This window comes from Portunus trituberculatus, chromosome 33, assembly GCF_017591435.1.
Source record: "Portunus trituberculatus isolate SZX2019 chromosome 33, ASM1759143v1, whole genome shotgun sequence".
Lineage (NCBI taxonomy): Eukaryota > Metazoa > Arthropoda > Malacostraca > Decapoda > Portunidae > Portunus > Portunus trituberculatus.
Genome location: NC_059287.1, coordinates 15,562,634 through 15,575,133, shown reverse-complemented (window position 1 = coordinate 15,575,133; position 12,500 = coordinate 15,562,634). Strand labels below are relative to the sequence as shown.

The 12,500-nt window shown below is 41.8% G+C and overlaps 1 protein-coding gene across 1 annotated transcript in view; it reads left to right on the top strand.

Moving 5' to 3' along the window:
- LOC123512239 (nephrin-like) overlaps positions 1-12,500 on the top strand; it is a 114,134-nt gene that overhangs the window by 31,696 nt on the left and 69,938 nt on the right.

The window sequence follows — 12,500 nt, the reverse complement described above, 5'->3', positions numbered from 1 at the left end:
CACACAAAGGAAGGAAGAAAAATAGATACACTGAACCCTTTGACTGAAAAAAGATAAGAGAACTGGACACTTTTAAAGAAGACTAAAAGAGAACACAGTGAAAAATTATAGACAAGGCAAATTTACTAACAATCATTACTGAGACGGGAAAGAAAGAAAAGGAGACGTTACTGAACCCTTTGACTGAAAAGAGAGAACTGGACATTTTTAAGGGAAACATACAGAACACAATGAAAAATTATAGAAAAGGCAAATTTACAACCAATCATTACTGAGAGACGAGAAAGAAAGAAAATGAGACGTCACTAAACCCTTTGACTGAATAAAAGAGATAGAGAACTAGACATTTTTAAGGAAGACTAAAGAGAACACACTGAAAAAATTATAGAGAAGGTAAATTTACTATCAAAGAAAGAAAATGAGTCGTCACTAAACCTTTATTAACTGAAAAAGAAATAGAGAACTGGACATTTTTAAGGGAAACACACAGAACACAATGAAAAATGATGAAAAAGACAAGTTACCATTAATCACTACTATATATTAAACAAAAATTGGAAGAGAGAAAGAAAATGAGAGATCACCAAACCTTTGACTGAAAAAGAGATAGAAAACCAGAAATCTTAAAGAAAACCCAATGAAAAAATATACAAAAAAAAATAACTATCAAACAAAACTAAGTAGAGAGAGTTAACATCCAATCAAATGAGAGTCCAAAGGCGACGAGTGGAGAGAGAACCAAAGCACGTGAGACAGGAATGGAAGAAGAGTGTTTGCCTTTCCCTGCGTGACTAAGCTGTGATGTTTCCTGGAACGCTTCTTTGTGGCAATTAACGTGGAATGAGGCGGAGCAATTGCGGCACTGTGGAGAGAGGGAGAGAGAGAGAGAGAGAGAGAGAGAGAGAGAGAGAGAGAGAGAGAGAAAGGAATAATTAGCGCTACATACGTTAGTTCACTTTATCAATTAAGGCAGAGAGAGAGAGAGAGAGAGAGAGAGATAAAACATTGCAAGGTGTGAGTAAGTAGTACCTAAGAGGCTTACCTGGTCATTATCCCTTGACTCTTCACTCTGTAGGGGCGATAATTGTGTGCAGGGAGGGATGAATTATTAGTGATATCCCCTGAAGGAGCTGTGGAGAGGTGGCGGAGGCGCTTCCCACGAGATCAGGCTGGGAATGAAGGCAATAAAGACAATGAAGAGAGGAGAAGAAGGGTGAAGGAGGGTATCTAGACACTTCCCTTCCTCCTATTCCTCCTCCTCCTCCTCCTCCTCTTCCTCCTCCTGTGGCGACTTGTTAATTCGTCTCTAATTGCGCAAGATAGATCAATTTTGGTGTTGTGTTGTTGCGCTGTGTGGGTTCGTCCCTTCACCTGCACTTTTGTAATCACGATTAGATGAAACGCTCAGTAAACGCCACGATCAGCCTTGCTCGTCTTGATGGCAGGCGATTTGAGGCGAGGAGGGCGAGCGGGAGGCGATACAGATAGGGGAACCGCAATCTAGCGTGCCGAGGGTGACAGAAGATGAGAGGTTAAATGTGGTCCAGAGAGAATGAGAGTAAGAAGTTAAGGAACTGTTCTTCAAATTGGTCCAGAGTGACAGAAGATGAGAGTAAAGAAAAATAAGTGTTTTTGGTCCAGAGAAAATGAGTAAAAAGAATGTAAAAAGAACTTCATTACATAGGGAACCTCAAATTGGCGTGCAGAATGTGACAGAAGATGAGAGGCTGTGTATAGAGAAAATAAGTTAAATGTTTTTGGTCCAGAGAAAATGAGAGTAAAGAATTGGAATATATAGAGAGAAACTTCAGTATTCTTTGGTCCAGCTGGGATAACAATAGGAAAAGGATGTAGATTATATAGAAAGAAGAATAACACCGGAAAATAAAGGTTGGAGAGAAGAGAAGAAATTAAGTAGTTCTTGATAGTCACATAGGTAGTTAGACAAGAATCCAGTCCAGTATAGTAATTGGCTTAGAGTTTAGATAGATTAATAAAGATTCAAATCAATGATAAAGAACCACAAGCCTTCAGGACAGTTTAGATAATACCACCACGTTTCAAAACACATCATAAATACCACAAAGTTTCAAGACAAGGGAGGGAGACGAGAATATTTCCTTAGTAGTGATGGAAAGGTGAGCCATCTGCTGGGGAAGAATGAAGGATGCTGAGAGGAAAGGGTTCAGGGGACTAACGGCAAGGCAGGACAGTTAAGGGGCTTTTTATGGGGTGCTAATGCTGGGATGAGTGTTCAGGGTGGCCATAACACACTGTGAGCCCCGCGCCTTTGTCTGGTGGAGCTAGACTATAGGAGCTTTTTAGTTTGTTATTGGTGTTGGAGTGGGTTCTGATAAGAGTAAGTGAGGGATTCTTCAAATGAATGTTAGGTTTGACTAAGTTAGGTTAGGTTAAGGATCTTGTGAAGAAAAGTGAGAGATGTATTGAGAAAAATTGAGGTCATTGTTTCAAGGTAAGGATCTGGTGGTAGTGAGGGAAGCTTAGACGGAAAGTTAGATAAAGTTAAGTCAGGTTAGGGTAAGAACCTGGTGTGGATCGATGATGAGAAACCGTAAACAGAAGAATAAAAATCCTATCACACCAGAAAACATACCGAACCCAAACCCCAAACAAGAAAACCATCGCAGGTCACAACAGGAAACAAAAACCCACAAACGAATAGATACGGAAACCAGACACAAAACACACCAAGGCGGGAGCACAACTACCACACACTACCACTCACACCACCCACCTTACTTCCCGTCAGTCACTAGCTCCTCCAAGACAAGCTGTTCAATGGAGAGAGAATCAGCTGGCATCTGGTCTGGCGGGATCTCCCCAGTAAGACCACGCTCGTCACCTGCAGCGCCGCATAGGGACCCGTACAGATCACGGAACCAGAGGAGGAACCCACGCACGGCAGCAGAAGGCCCCGGCATGAGAGGCAGCCCGGCCGACAGCTGCTGGGACAGGTAGACTCCCAAGTACAGACCGACTCCTAGGATCAGTAATTCCACGGCCATTGTGAGACTTCGATTTGGTGGTAATTGTAAACCATAAATTCGTGTTGTGGCGGGAGTGAGGGAAGGCGAGGTGGGTTGTGGGTAGGCCCCGGGTGTTGTGGAGGTGCTGGAGGGAAGGGGAGGGAAGAGTTTGGGAGTAATATGTTAGAAAGTGGAGGAAATGAAGGATGAAGGTACTGGATGGAATGAAATGATGGAGGAAGGAAGATTTTCAAGTATTGTGATAGAAAGTGACGGAAAAGAAGGGAAATGTGAGGTGAATACTTGAAATGAAACGGAAAGAGGAGAAAGACAGAGAGAGAAAATAGGGAAAACTATTGAAGCGGGAAAGGAAAAAACTGAAAGAAAAAAGAACGAGAATAGAAACAAAAATACAAAAGAAAACAACAAAGACGAAATAAAAAAATAGAAAACAAAACACCACACAACAAAAAAGAAAAAAAGAAAAAAGACACAACGAAGAAAAAATAGGAAGACGAGGAGGAAGAAGAAGAAGAAAAGGAAGAAGAAGAAGAAGAAGAAAAGGCCACTCGTGTCCCGTCTGGCGACAAGGGAGGGGCGCCCGAGGGTTGGCGACTGTCGTAGCAAACAAGGGCATCAGGAAAACATTTAGTCTGGCCCCGCGGCGACAACCCCTGCATTAGAGGCGGCGCCCACGAGGAACTCCGCCGCGTGAAGCATTAAGGCGTGGACGGCGGGCAGCGGGAAGGGAAGGGAAGGGAAGGGACGTGAAGGGAAGGGAAGGGAAGGAGAAGGGGAAGGGATGTGGAGGGAGGGAGGGAAAGGAAGGGAAACAGCTGCCAGATGACCACCGGGTAGTTCTCCTCCTCCTCCTACTCCTCCTCCTCCTCCTCCTCCTGCTTCTCTCGTCCTTCTGCTTCTCTTCTTCTTCTTCTTCTTCTTCTTCTTCTTCTTCTTCTTCTTCTTCTTCTTCTTCTCTCATCCTCTTGTGCTATCTTGTTAACCTATGTAATCCTATGTAATCTTCCTCTTCCACCTCTTCTTCCTAGTCCTCTTTCACCTCCTTCCTCCTCCTCCTCCTCCTCCTCCTCCTCCTCCTCCTCCTCCTCCTCGTCTCTTCCATGCACCACTCGCCTAGGAACAGGATTGAAGACGTAACGAACACACACACACACACACACACACACACACACACACACACACTGCAGCGCCACCAGCAGGCAGTAAGACACACTCCTCCCGAGGGTGCCATCGCCTACAGCAAGAGAGAGAGAGAGAGAGAGAGAGAGAGAGATTAGGAAAGCGAAAACAATTACGTAATCTTTGGTATTAAAGAAAATTAAAGAAAAAAAACAGAAATTGGATTTATCTGGAACTACTACTACTACTACTACTACTACTACTACTACTACAACCACTGCCACTACTACTATTACTACCACTACTATTCAATGTCTCCTTTCCCAAGTCGTGCCTCACTCAGCAGGAAAACGCAAAAAAAAATGGAAAAAAATCTTTGCAAGGAACACGTCACCACCTCATCCTTGCACTGCCATTTGCACGTCGAAGGAGAAGAGGAGGAGGAGGAGGAGGAGGAGGAAGGAAAGGAAGGCAGAGTGAATGTCTCCAGGCTGGCGTCACCCATCACAATCTTCTTTCCTTTTCCATTTGCAAGAGAGAAGAAAAAAAAGCTGTACGAGATTGAGAACGAGAGAGAGAAATTCAGACAGACAGACAGACAGACATAGACGGAGAAACAGACAGAAAAAAAATCACAAAAAGATAAAAAAAACGCGAAATAAAAATGATTACCAAAACAAAAGAGACAGAAACAGAAAATGTAGAAAAAAAACCACAAAACGAAAGAAGGAAAAAGATAAACATGGAAAGACAAATAGACACAATAAAAAGTCAGATAAATTCCTTAGATATCATTTCAGTTCACCTGGGAGCGCGAACCTTGTGATCCTTAATTGACTGTTGAGATTCACGGTAATTAGAAAGACGTAAACTGATTAGAAGAAGCGAGGACGATGCGTTAACGAAGAGGGAAGGAAAGACGAGGATGAGACACAAAGATAAGGCAGACAAAACACGAGGTAAACACGAAAGATAAGACAAACACAACACGAAAATCAGACAGATGATAAAAAAAACACAACACGGAGATAAACAAAAGGACAAGCAAACAACGAACATGTGATAGAAATACGTGAAATAAGAGAGGTGGAAAGAAATAAATTAATGAAAAAAAATAATAAAGAAAATGAGAATAAAAATAACCTCAAGAGAACTAAAGACAGATGAAAAATTAGCACGTAAGGAATAAGAATGAGGGAATTAAGAACGAAATGGAAGGAAAAGAGGGAAAATTAGAAGAGAAAGAGATAAGAATACAAAAAATTGAAGAAAATAAGAAAAAAAACAAGAATTACAAACAAAAGGTAAAAGAAATATGAACAAAAGACAAAAAAAGGTGTAAAAAGAATAAAAGAAACAAAATAAGATAACAGTAATTGGAAACAGAGAAGGTAGAAAAAAAAATCCAAGGCTACGAAGAAAGAGAATCACAGAACCGTAAAAAAAAAAAAAAAACAAATGAAAGGATAAGAAAAAGAAGAAGATAAGAAAGTTGGAATTAGAAACATAGAGAAGGAATAAAAAGGAAGTATTACGAAGAAAGATAATTGCTAATCTGAACAAATGAAAGGAGAAAAAGGAAGATGAGATGATAATGATAAGAATAAAACTTTGAAATAAAAAAAAAAAACTATGAGATTGAAGAACTGGAACAAATGAGAGAAGAAAAATAAGAAAGAAAAGACACAGAGAAAAAGTAAAATAAATAGATGAAAACAGGAAGCACAGAAAACAAATTAAGAAACTTGGGAAAATGAGAGAGAGAAAAGAAGACAAGAAAAAGAAAAATGATGTGAAAAATACGAACAAAAGCAAGAAGAATAAAAGAAATGATAGAGAGAAACAAGAGAAGTAAATGTCGAAGAAGAATAAAAATGATGATGATAGAGAGAGAGAGAGAGAGAGAGAGAGAGAGAGAGAGAGAGAGAGGAGAAGAGAGGAAACACAATGGAGAAAAAGAAAAGGACAACACACACACACACACACACACACACACACACACACACACACACACACACACACACACACACACACACACACACACACACACACACACCTCAAAAAAATAAAACATTAAAATAAAACAAAGATAACGAAAAATAAAAAAAAGTTACTAAAAAAAGAAAAGAAGAGCAAAAAGAAAAAAAAATGAAGAAAGAAGATTGAAGCCAAAACAATAAAGACGCCATTGAAGAGAACACCAAGAGAGAGAGAGAGAGAGAGAGAGAGAGAGAGAGAGAGAGAGAGAGAGAGAGAAAGAGAGAGAGTCCTTGTATTAGACGTAGGATCTTACCCTCCTTCCTCTAGACACAAATCCTTCTCCCACGGCGATCATGAGACCATTGAGGCGCAGCAGGAGGAGGAGGAGGAGGAGGAGGAGGAGGAGGAGGAGGAGATGAGGAAGGAGGAGAAGGACGTAAGGACTATGTACGAAAGACGAGAAGGAGGAGGAAGTGAAGGAGGAAATAAGACTAAAAGCAGGAGAAGGAGGAGGAAGAAGAAGAGGAGGAGGAGAAGGAGGAGGAGGAGGAGGAGGAGGAGGAGGAGGAGGAGGAGGAGAAGGGAATGGGGTAGCAAGTGGAAATAAGACTTAGGAGTGTGTGAGAAAAAAGCAGAGAGAGAGAGAGAGAGAGAGAGAGAGAGAGAGAAGGTAGGAACAGAAGGTGAAGGAGGAGGAGGAGGAGGCGAGAGATGGAGGGTGAAGGAGGAGCAAGGGAGAGAAGATAAATGATAGGGAGGGACACAGTTCGAGTGATAAAGAACCAGGAGGGGAAGAAAGACGAAAGAGGGGGAGGAGAAAGAGAGGAGGAGAGAGAGAGAGAAGATAAAAAGATAACCAGAGAGAGACAGAGAGAAAACCTATGAAAGTCAAAATAGATGAATAGGAAAGAAATAATAAAAATGGAACAAGGAAATGAAGACGAACATAAGAGAAGAGAAGAGAAGAGAAAAAAATAGAGAAGAGAAAGAGAGAAGAGAAAGACACAGAATGAAAGTAGAAATGGAAAGAAAAATAGGTTAAATTAAAAAGCAGAATAATGCAAATAAGAGATAGTGAAATAAAGATGGAAATGATGATAAGACAGAATAAAAGAAGGAAGAGAGAAAAAAAAAAGAAGAGAGAAGAGAAAGACACAGAATTAAAGTAGAAATGGAAAGAAAAAATAGATTAAATTTATAGCAAAAAATGAAAATAAGAGAGAGTGAAATAAAGATGGAAATGATGAAATGTTAATATATTACTACAGGTATTTTGCGTCACCTTTATGAGATCAATTAGCAAACACTGATAGGTATTCACAGGTAGAAACTCACAGGTGAATATTATAATGTTTCTTGTGTTTGATTTGAATGATACTTAGAGGAGGAGGAGGAAGAGTGGGGGAGGAGGAGGAGGAGGAGGAGGAGGTAATGTGAAGCCAGATGTATTATAATGATTCATGTAATGCTTCTAATTGCCTCTCTCTCTCTCTCTCTCTCTCTCTCTCTCTCTCTCTCTCTCTCTCTCTCTCTCTCTTTATCTTTTTTTTATATTCTACTTATATGTATCTATCTACCTGTTTGTCTGTTCGTCTGTCTGTCTGTCTGTCTGTCTGTTCTGTTCACCTGATCCTTACCTGTTCTTGCCACCTGTTCTCCTTACCTGTGACCTTTCACTTCCACACACCTTTGTCGGTCATGTTCAATGCGTCACACTTCATTATCTGTTCACGTCTCTCTCTCTCTCTCTCTCTCTCTCTCTCTCTCTCTCTCTCTCTCTCTCTCTCTCTCTGCTTCTTCTTCCATGTATTTTGCACCTCTATCCTTCATCCTTCCTTCATTTATTCCTCTCTCTCTCTCTCTCTCTCTCTCTCTCTCTCTCTCTCTCTCTCTCTCTCTCTCTCTCTCTCTCTCTCTCTCTCTCTCTCTCTCTCTCTCCCTCCTCCCAGATACCTGTCTTCTCATGTACCCTCTTACTTTTTTCCCTCCTCCTCCTCTTCCTCCTCCTCCTCCTCCTCCTCCTCCTCCTCCTCCTCCTCCTCCTCCCGGACGAGATGGCAGTTGGTGGATGAGAACGATAGCGTAATTGAACGGCTGACGTCACGCCCCCTCCCCCCTCACCCCCTCGTCCCCTCTTCCCTCCCCCTCCACCCCCACGCCACTCCTCAACGGCCCTACGCTAATTAAAGACAAATCTTCCGCGAGTAATGAGGAAAATTAAGTTTGTCCCGCGGAGGAAGCAAGAGGAGGAGGAGGAGGAGGAGGAGGAGGAGGAGGAGGAGGAGGAGGAGGAGGAGGGTTGGTTATGATCTGGGTTAGAGCTGGAAAGAGAGAGAGAGAGAGAGAGAGAGAGAGAGAGAGAGAGAGAGAGAGAGAGAGAGAGAGAGAGAGAGAAAGCAATAAAGTAATAAGGAATAGGGCTAAAAGAAAGAAAGAAAATGATGGAGAAAATAGAGAGAATGAGAGCAAGAAAGAAAGAAAATGCATCGTCACACTAAATTTTCAGATGCATGACGAGAGAGAGAGAGAGAGAGAGAGAGAGAGAGAGAGAGAGAGAGAGAGGCTGGGGATGAGAGTAGTGTTCTGAGGAATAAAATTTGCGACTAGGAGACAAACCATTTCAAATTTCCATGAAGTGAAGAGAACTGCGCTTGGCTTCAGAAAGAGAGAGAGAGAGAGAGAGAGAGAGAGAGAGAGAGAGAGAGAGAGAGAGATGATGATGATGATGATAAAGGCAAAGAACAATAACAAGCAACAAAACATCAACAACGAATTAGAAATAAAGAAAAGACTTGAGGAATAAGAAGAAAAGGAAGAAGAGGATAAAAAAGAGAGAGAGAGAGAGAGAGAGAGAGAGAGAGAGAGAGAGAGAGAGAGAGAGAGAGAGAGAGAGAGAGCAAAACTGGGACGTGAAGCTAAATGAGAATAATTTATATAGAAAGAAGGAAAAAGAAAATGTGTTCTTTTATGGAATCAGAAATCTTATAAGGAAACAAACATTAAGGAAACTAAATTAACTAAAATGTGTCAAAAAATGAGGAGGGAAAAGGGGAAACAGAAGCTAAGGGAGGGGAGAGAAGAGAGGGGAAAGGGATGGTGAAGAGGGTGAGGGGAAGGAAATAGGGAATGTGAGGGTAATTTAAGGCGAGAATGCGTTCAGTAGCTAACTTTTGTGGGAAGGGGGAAAAAAAGATCAGTTTAGAAAGTTTCAAGTACCTTTTTGTGTTGTGTGGCAGTGTGACTTTTGTTCCGTCTCTCTCTCTCTCTCTCTCTCTCTCTCTCTCTCTCTCTCTCTCTCTCTCTCTCTCTCTGTCTGTTGGTGGATGAAAATTAGAGAGTTTAGCTGTAGTGATGGTAATTTTTGTGTTAATGGTAGTGGTAGTACTTGTTGGTAGAGGTGATGGTTGTAGGGTCAATGTCCTGTCTTCGTTTCAGTAGTAGTAGTAGTAGTAGTAGTAGTAGTAGTAGTAGTAGTAGTAGTGGTGGTGGTATTTGTTATTGTCGTAATGGTAGTAACAGTTTTATTTTTCATCTTGTTGTAGTAATAGTAGTAGTAGTGGTAGTAGTGGGAGTAGTAGTAGTAGTAGCAGTAGTAGTAGTAGTAGTAGAAGTAGTAGTGGTAATTTTCAACACTGATTAGACCATTAGTTATTCAGAAAGTCTTCCACCAGAGACTATAGAAGGAAGAGAAAGAGGAGGATGAACAGGAGGAGGAAGAAGGAGACGAAGAGGAGAAGGAGGAGGAGGAGAAGGAGGAGGAGGAGGAGGAGGAGGAGGATGACGTACTGTATTTGTTAGTCCTCACTTATTACCGCTGAAAGATTATAGTCAGATCTTGCCTCGTCATCCTCACGTCCACTCCTCTCTTCCTCCTTCCTCCCTTTCCTCCTTTCGTTTTTCCTCCATTCCCTAGCCCTTCTTCCCTTCACCTCCTCCTCCTCCTCCTCCTCCTCCTCCTCCTCCTCCTCCTGCTCTCCTTCATCCTGGTGCACGTAATAACACCTAATGTTTATTTCATTGCCAGTAAAGTAGAGTCGCTATTCTGGTTGTTATTCTGCCTGGAGTCCCTTAGTGCTGGAGTCCTTTTGTCTTTCTCACTTTGCAATGGAGACACTCTGGTTTTTTTTATTTTCCTATCTTTTCGTATCCATATTTATTTATTTATTTACTTGTTACTTTTTTGTTTCGTTTTTTTTGTTGTGTATTGTTTGTTTTCCTTGTTTTTTTTTTTTGTTTGTGCGTTTTTATGTGTGTTTGGTCGTTTTTGTACTACTACTACTACTACTACTACTATAATGAATGATCGTCCTTGTTCTCATTTCTGCCTCTCCCTTCCTCGTCTTTCTCCTCGTCATCCTTTTCCTCCTCCTCCTCCTCCTCCTCCTCCTCCTCCTCCTCCTCCTCCACTTCCATGCCCTTTGTTTCCTCCAGTTCTTCCCTTCTTCCTCCCGCTATACATCGTTCTTTTTTTTGCGTATCTCTTCTTCTTGTTCGTCTTTGTCTTCTCCCTTCTCTTCTGGCGCGCTAATGCTGTCCTCCCCTTCTCTCTTCATCTCTGCTTCCTCTCCGCTTGTGTATATATTTTCCTTCTTATTATTTCCTACTCTGCATTCTCCTCCTCCACATTTATCTTAACTGTCTCTGTTCCCCTCCTTCGTTCTCCATTCTTGTATATTATAGATTACCTCTGTCGTTCCATTACGTTTTCTCCTCTTTATCATATATTCTCTCTCTCTCTCTCTCTCTCTCTCTCTCTCTCTCTCTCTCTCTCTCTCTCTCTCTCTCTCTTTCACATTTTCACGGTTCCTTCTCGTTTTCGTTTTGATATTAATGTTTCTCCCACACATTTCACTTTCACTCCTTTAACCCGCCTTGCCACCCTCCCTCTCCCTCTCTCCCTCCCTCACACATAATATCACCAGGCATATTCCTCCTCCACTAACACCAAAACCAGACACCAGCGATCATCTCCTCTCCTTCCTGGTCCTGTCTCTCTCTCTCTCTCTCTCTCTCTCTCTCTCTCTCTCTCTCTCTCTCCAAGGCCACAGAGATGACTAGACTGGTTCTCAAGAGTGTTTTTCGTGATAATAATGTGGAAATCATGTTAATTCGTCTCTAAAACCGTAAAAATTCTCTTAAAAACACTTTGATCCTTTGTTGTTACTGTTTTCAAGCCGTAAAAATTCGCTTAAAAATGCTTTGAACCTTTGTTCTTATTGTTTTCAAGGTCACAGAAATTATTAACCTGGTTTTCAAGATTATTTTCTGTTTATTATATAGAAAACTTGCTTAAATGTTACTAAAATGGTAAAAATGTACTTCAAATCGCTTTTTTCTAATGCTGCTTCTAGTTTCAAGGTCACAGAGATGATTAGCCTGGTTTTCAAGAGTTTTCGTGTTTTTTCTATGCAAAACTTACCAATTCGTCGTTAAAATTGTAAAATGTCCTTAAAAACCCGTGTCACTAACAACGGCTACTTAAAACCTTCTGAGTGTACAAAAAGGTGATGCATAGAGAGGTTTCTGAACATGTTCCTGGCTCCTTCAATTCATGCACATTGCTTCGTTTCCATGTGAACCACAGCGAACCAACAGACCACTGGCGCTATTTCATCCATGTCTCCCACTCTTCACTTTCACAGCCCTCTCAAATCCCTCTCACATCATCACTTGCGCTCTCTCTCTCTCTCTCTCTCTCTCTCTCTCTCTCTCTCTCTCTCTTCTCCTGTCTCTATTCCTCTCTCTCTCTCTCTCTCTCTCTCTCTCTCTCTCTCTCTCTCTCTCTCTCTCTCTCTCTCTCTCTCTCTCTCTCTCTCTCTCTCTCTCTCTCTCTCTCTCTCTCTCTCTCTCTCTCTCTCTCTCTCTCTCTCCTATGCACCTCTGTCACACTCAGATTCACAATACCCTCTCCCCCAACCCGTCACAAAGCTCTCTCCCACTCTGTCCCATTTCCACCCCACACAGCGGCAGTGGAGAGGAAGAAATTAGTAAACAGCTTGGCTAATTGCCCCTCAGAGAACTGATAAGAGCCTCACCCATACAAGCCTCTTTGATTAATCACTCTGGCTGCACCGTGAGCTTTGTTTAATGTCCCCGCCATGTGTGTTTTCGTGTGTTTGGGCTCCATATCACATTCCTGCCCCGTGGTTTAGTGGCTTTGTGTGTGTGTGTGTGTGTGTGTGTGTGTGTGTGTGTGTGTGTGTGTGTGTGTGTGTGTGTGGGTGTGGGTGGGTGGGTGGGAAGGGTTGAAAGCGAGAGGGAGGTAGTATAGACACATTTCCAACTCATGATTTATTACTTTCATCAATAATTCCTTGCTAAATTAGAGGTAAGAGAGAGAGAGAGAGAGAGAGAGAGAGAGAGAGAGAGAGAGAGAGCAAATACACCAAAGAA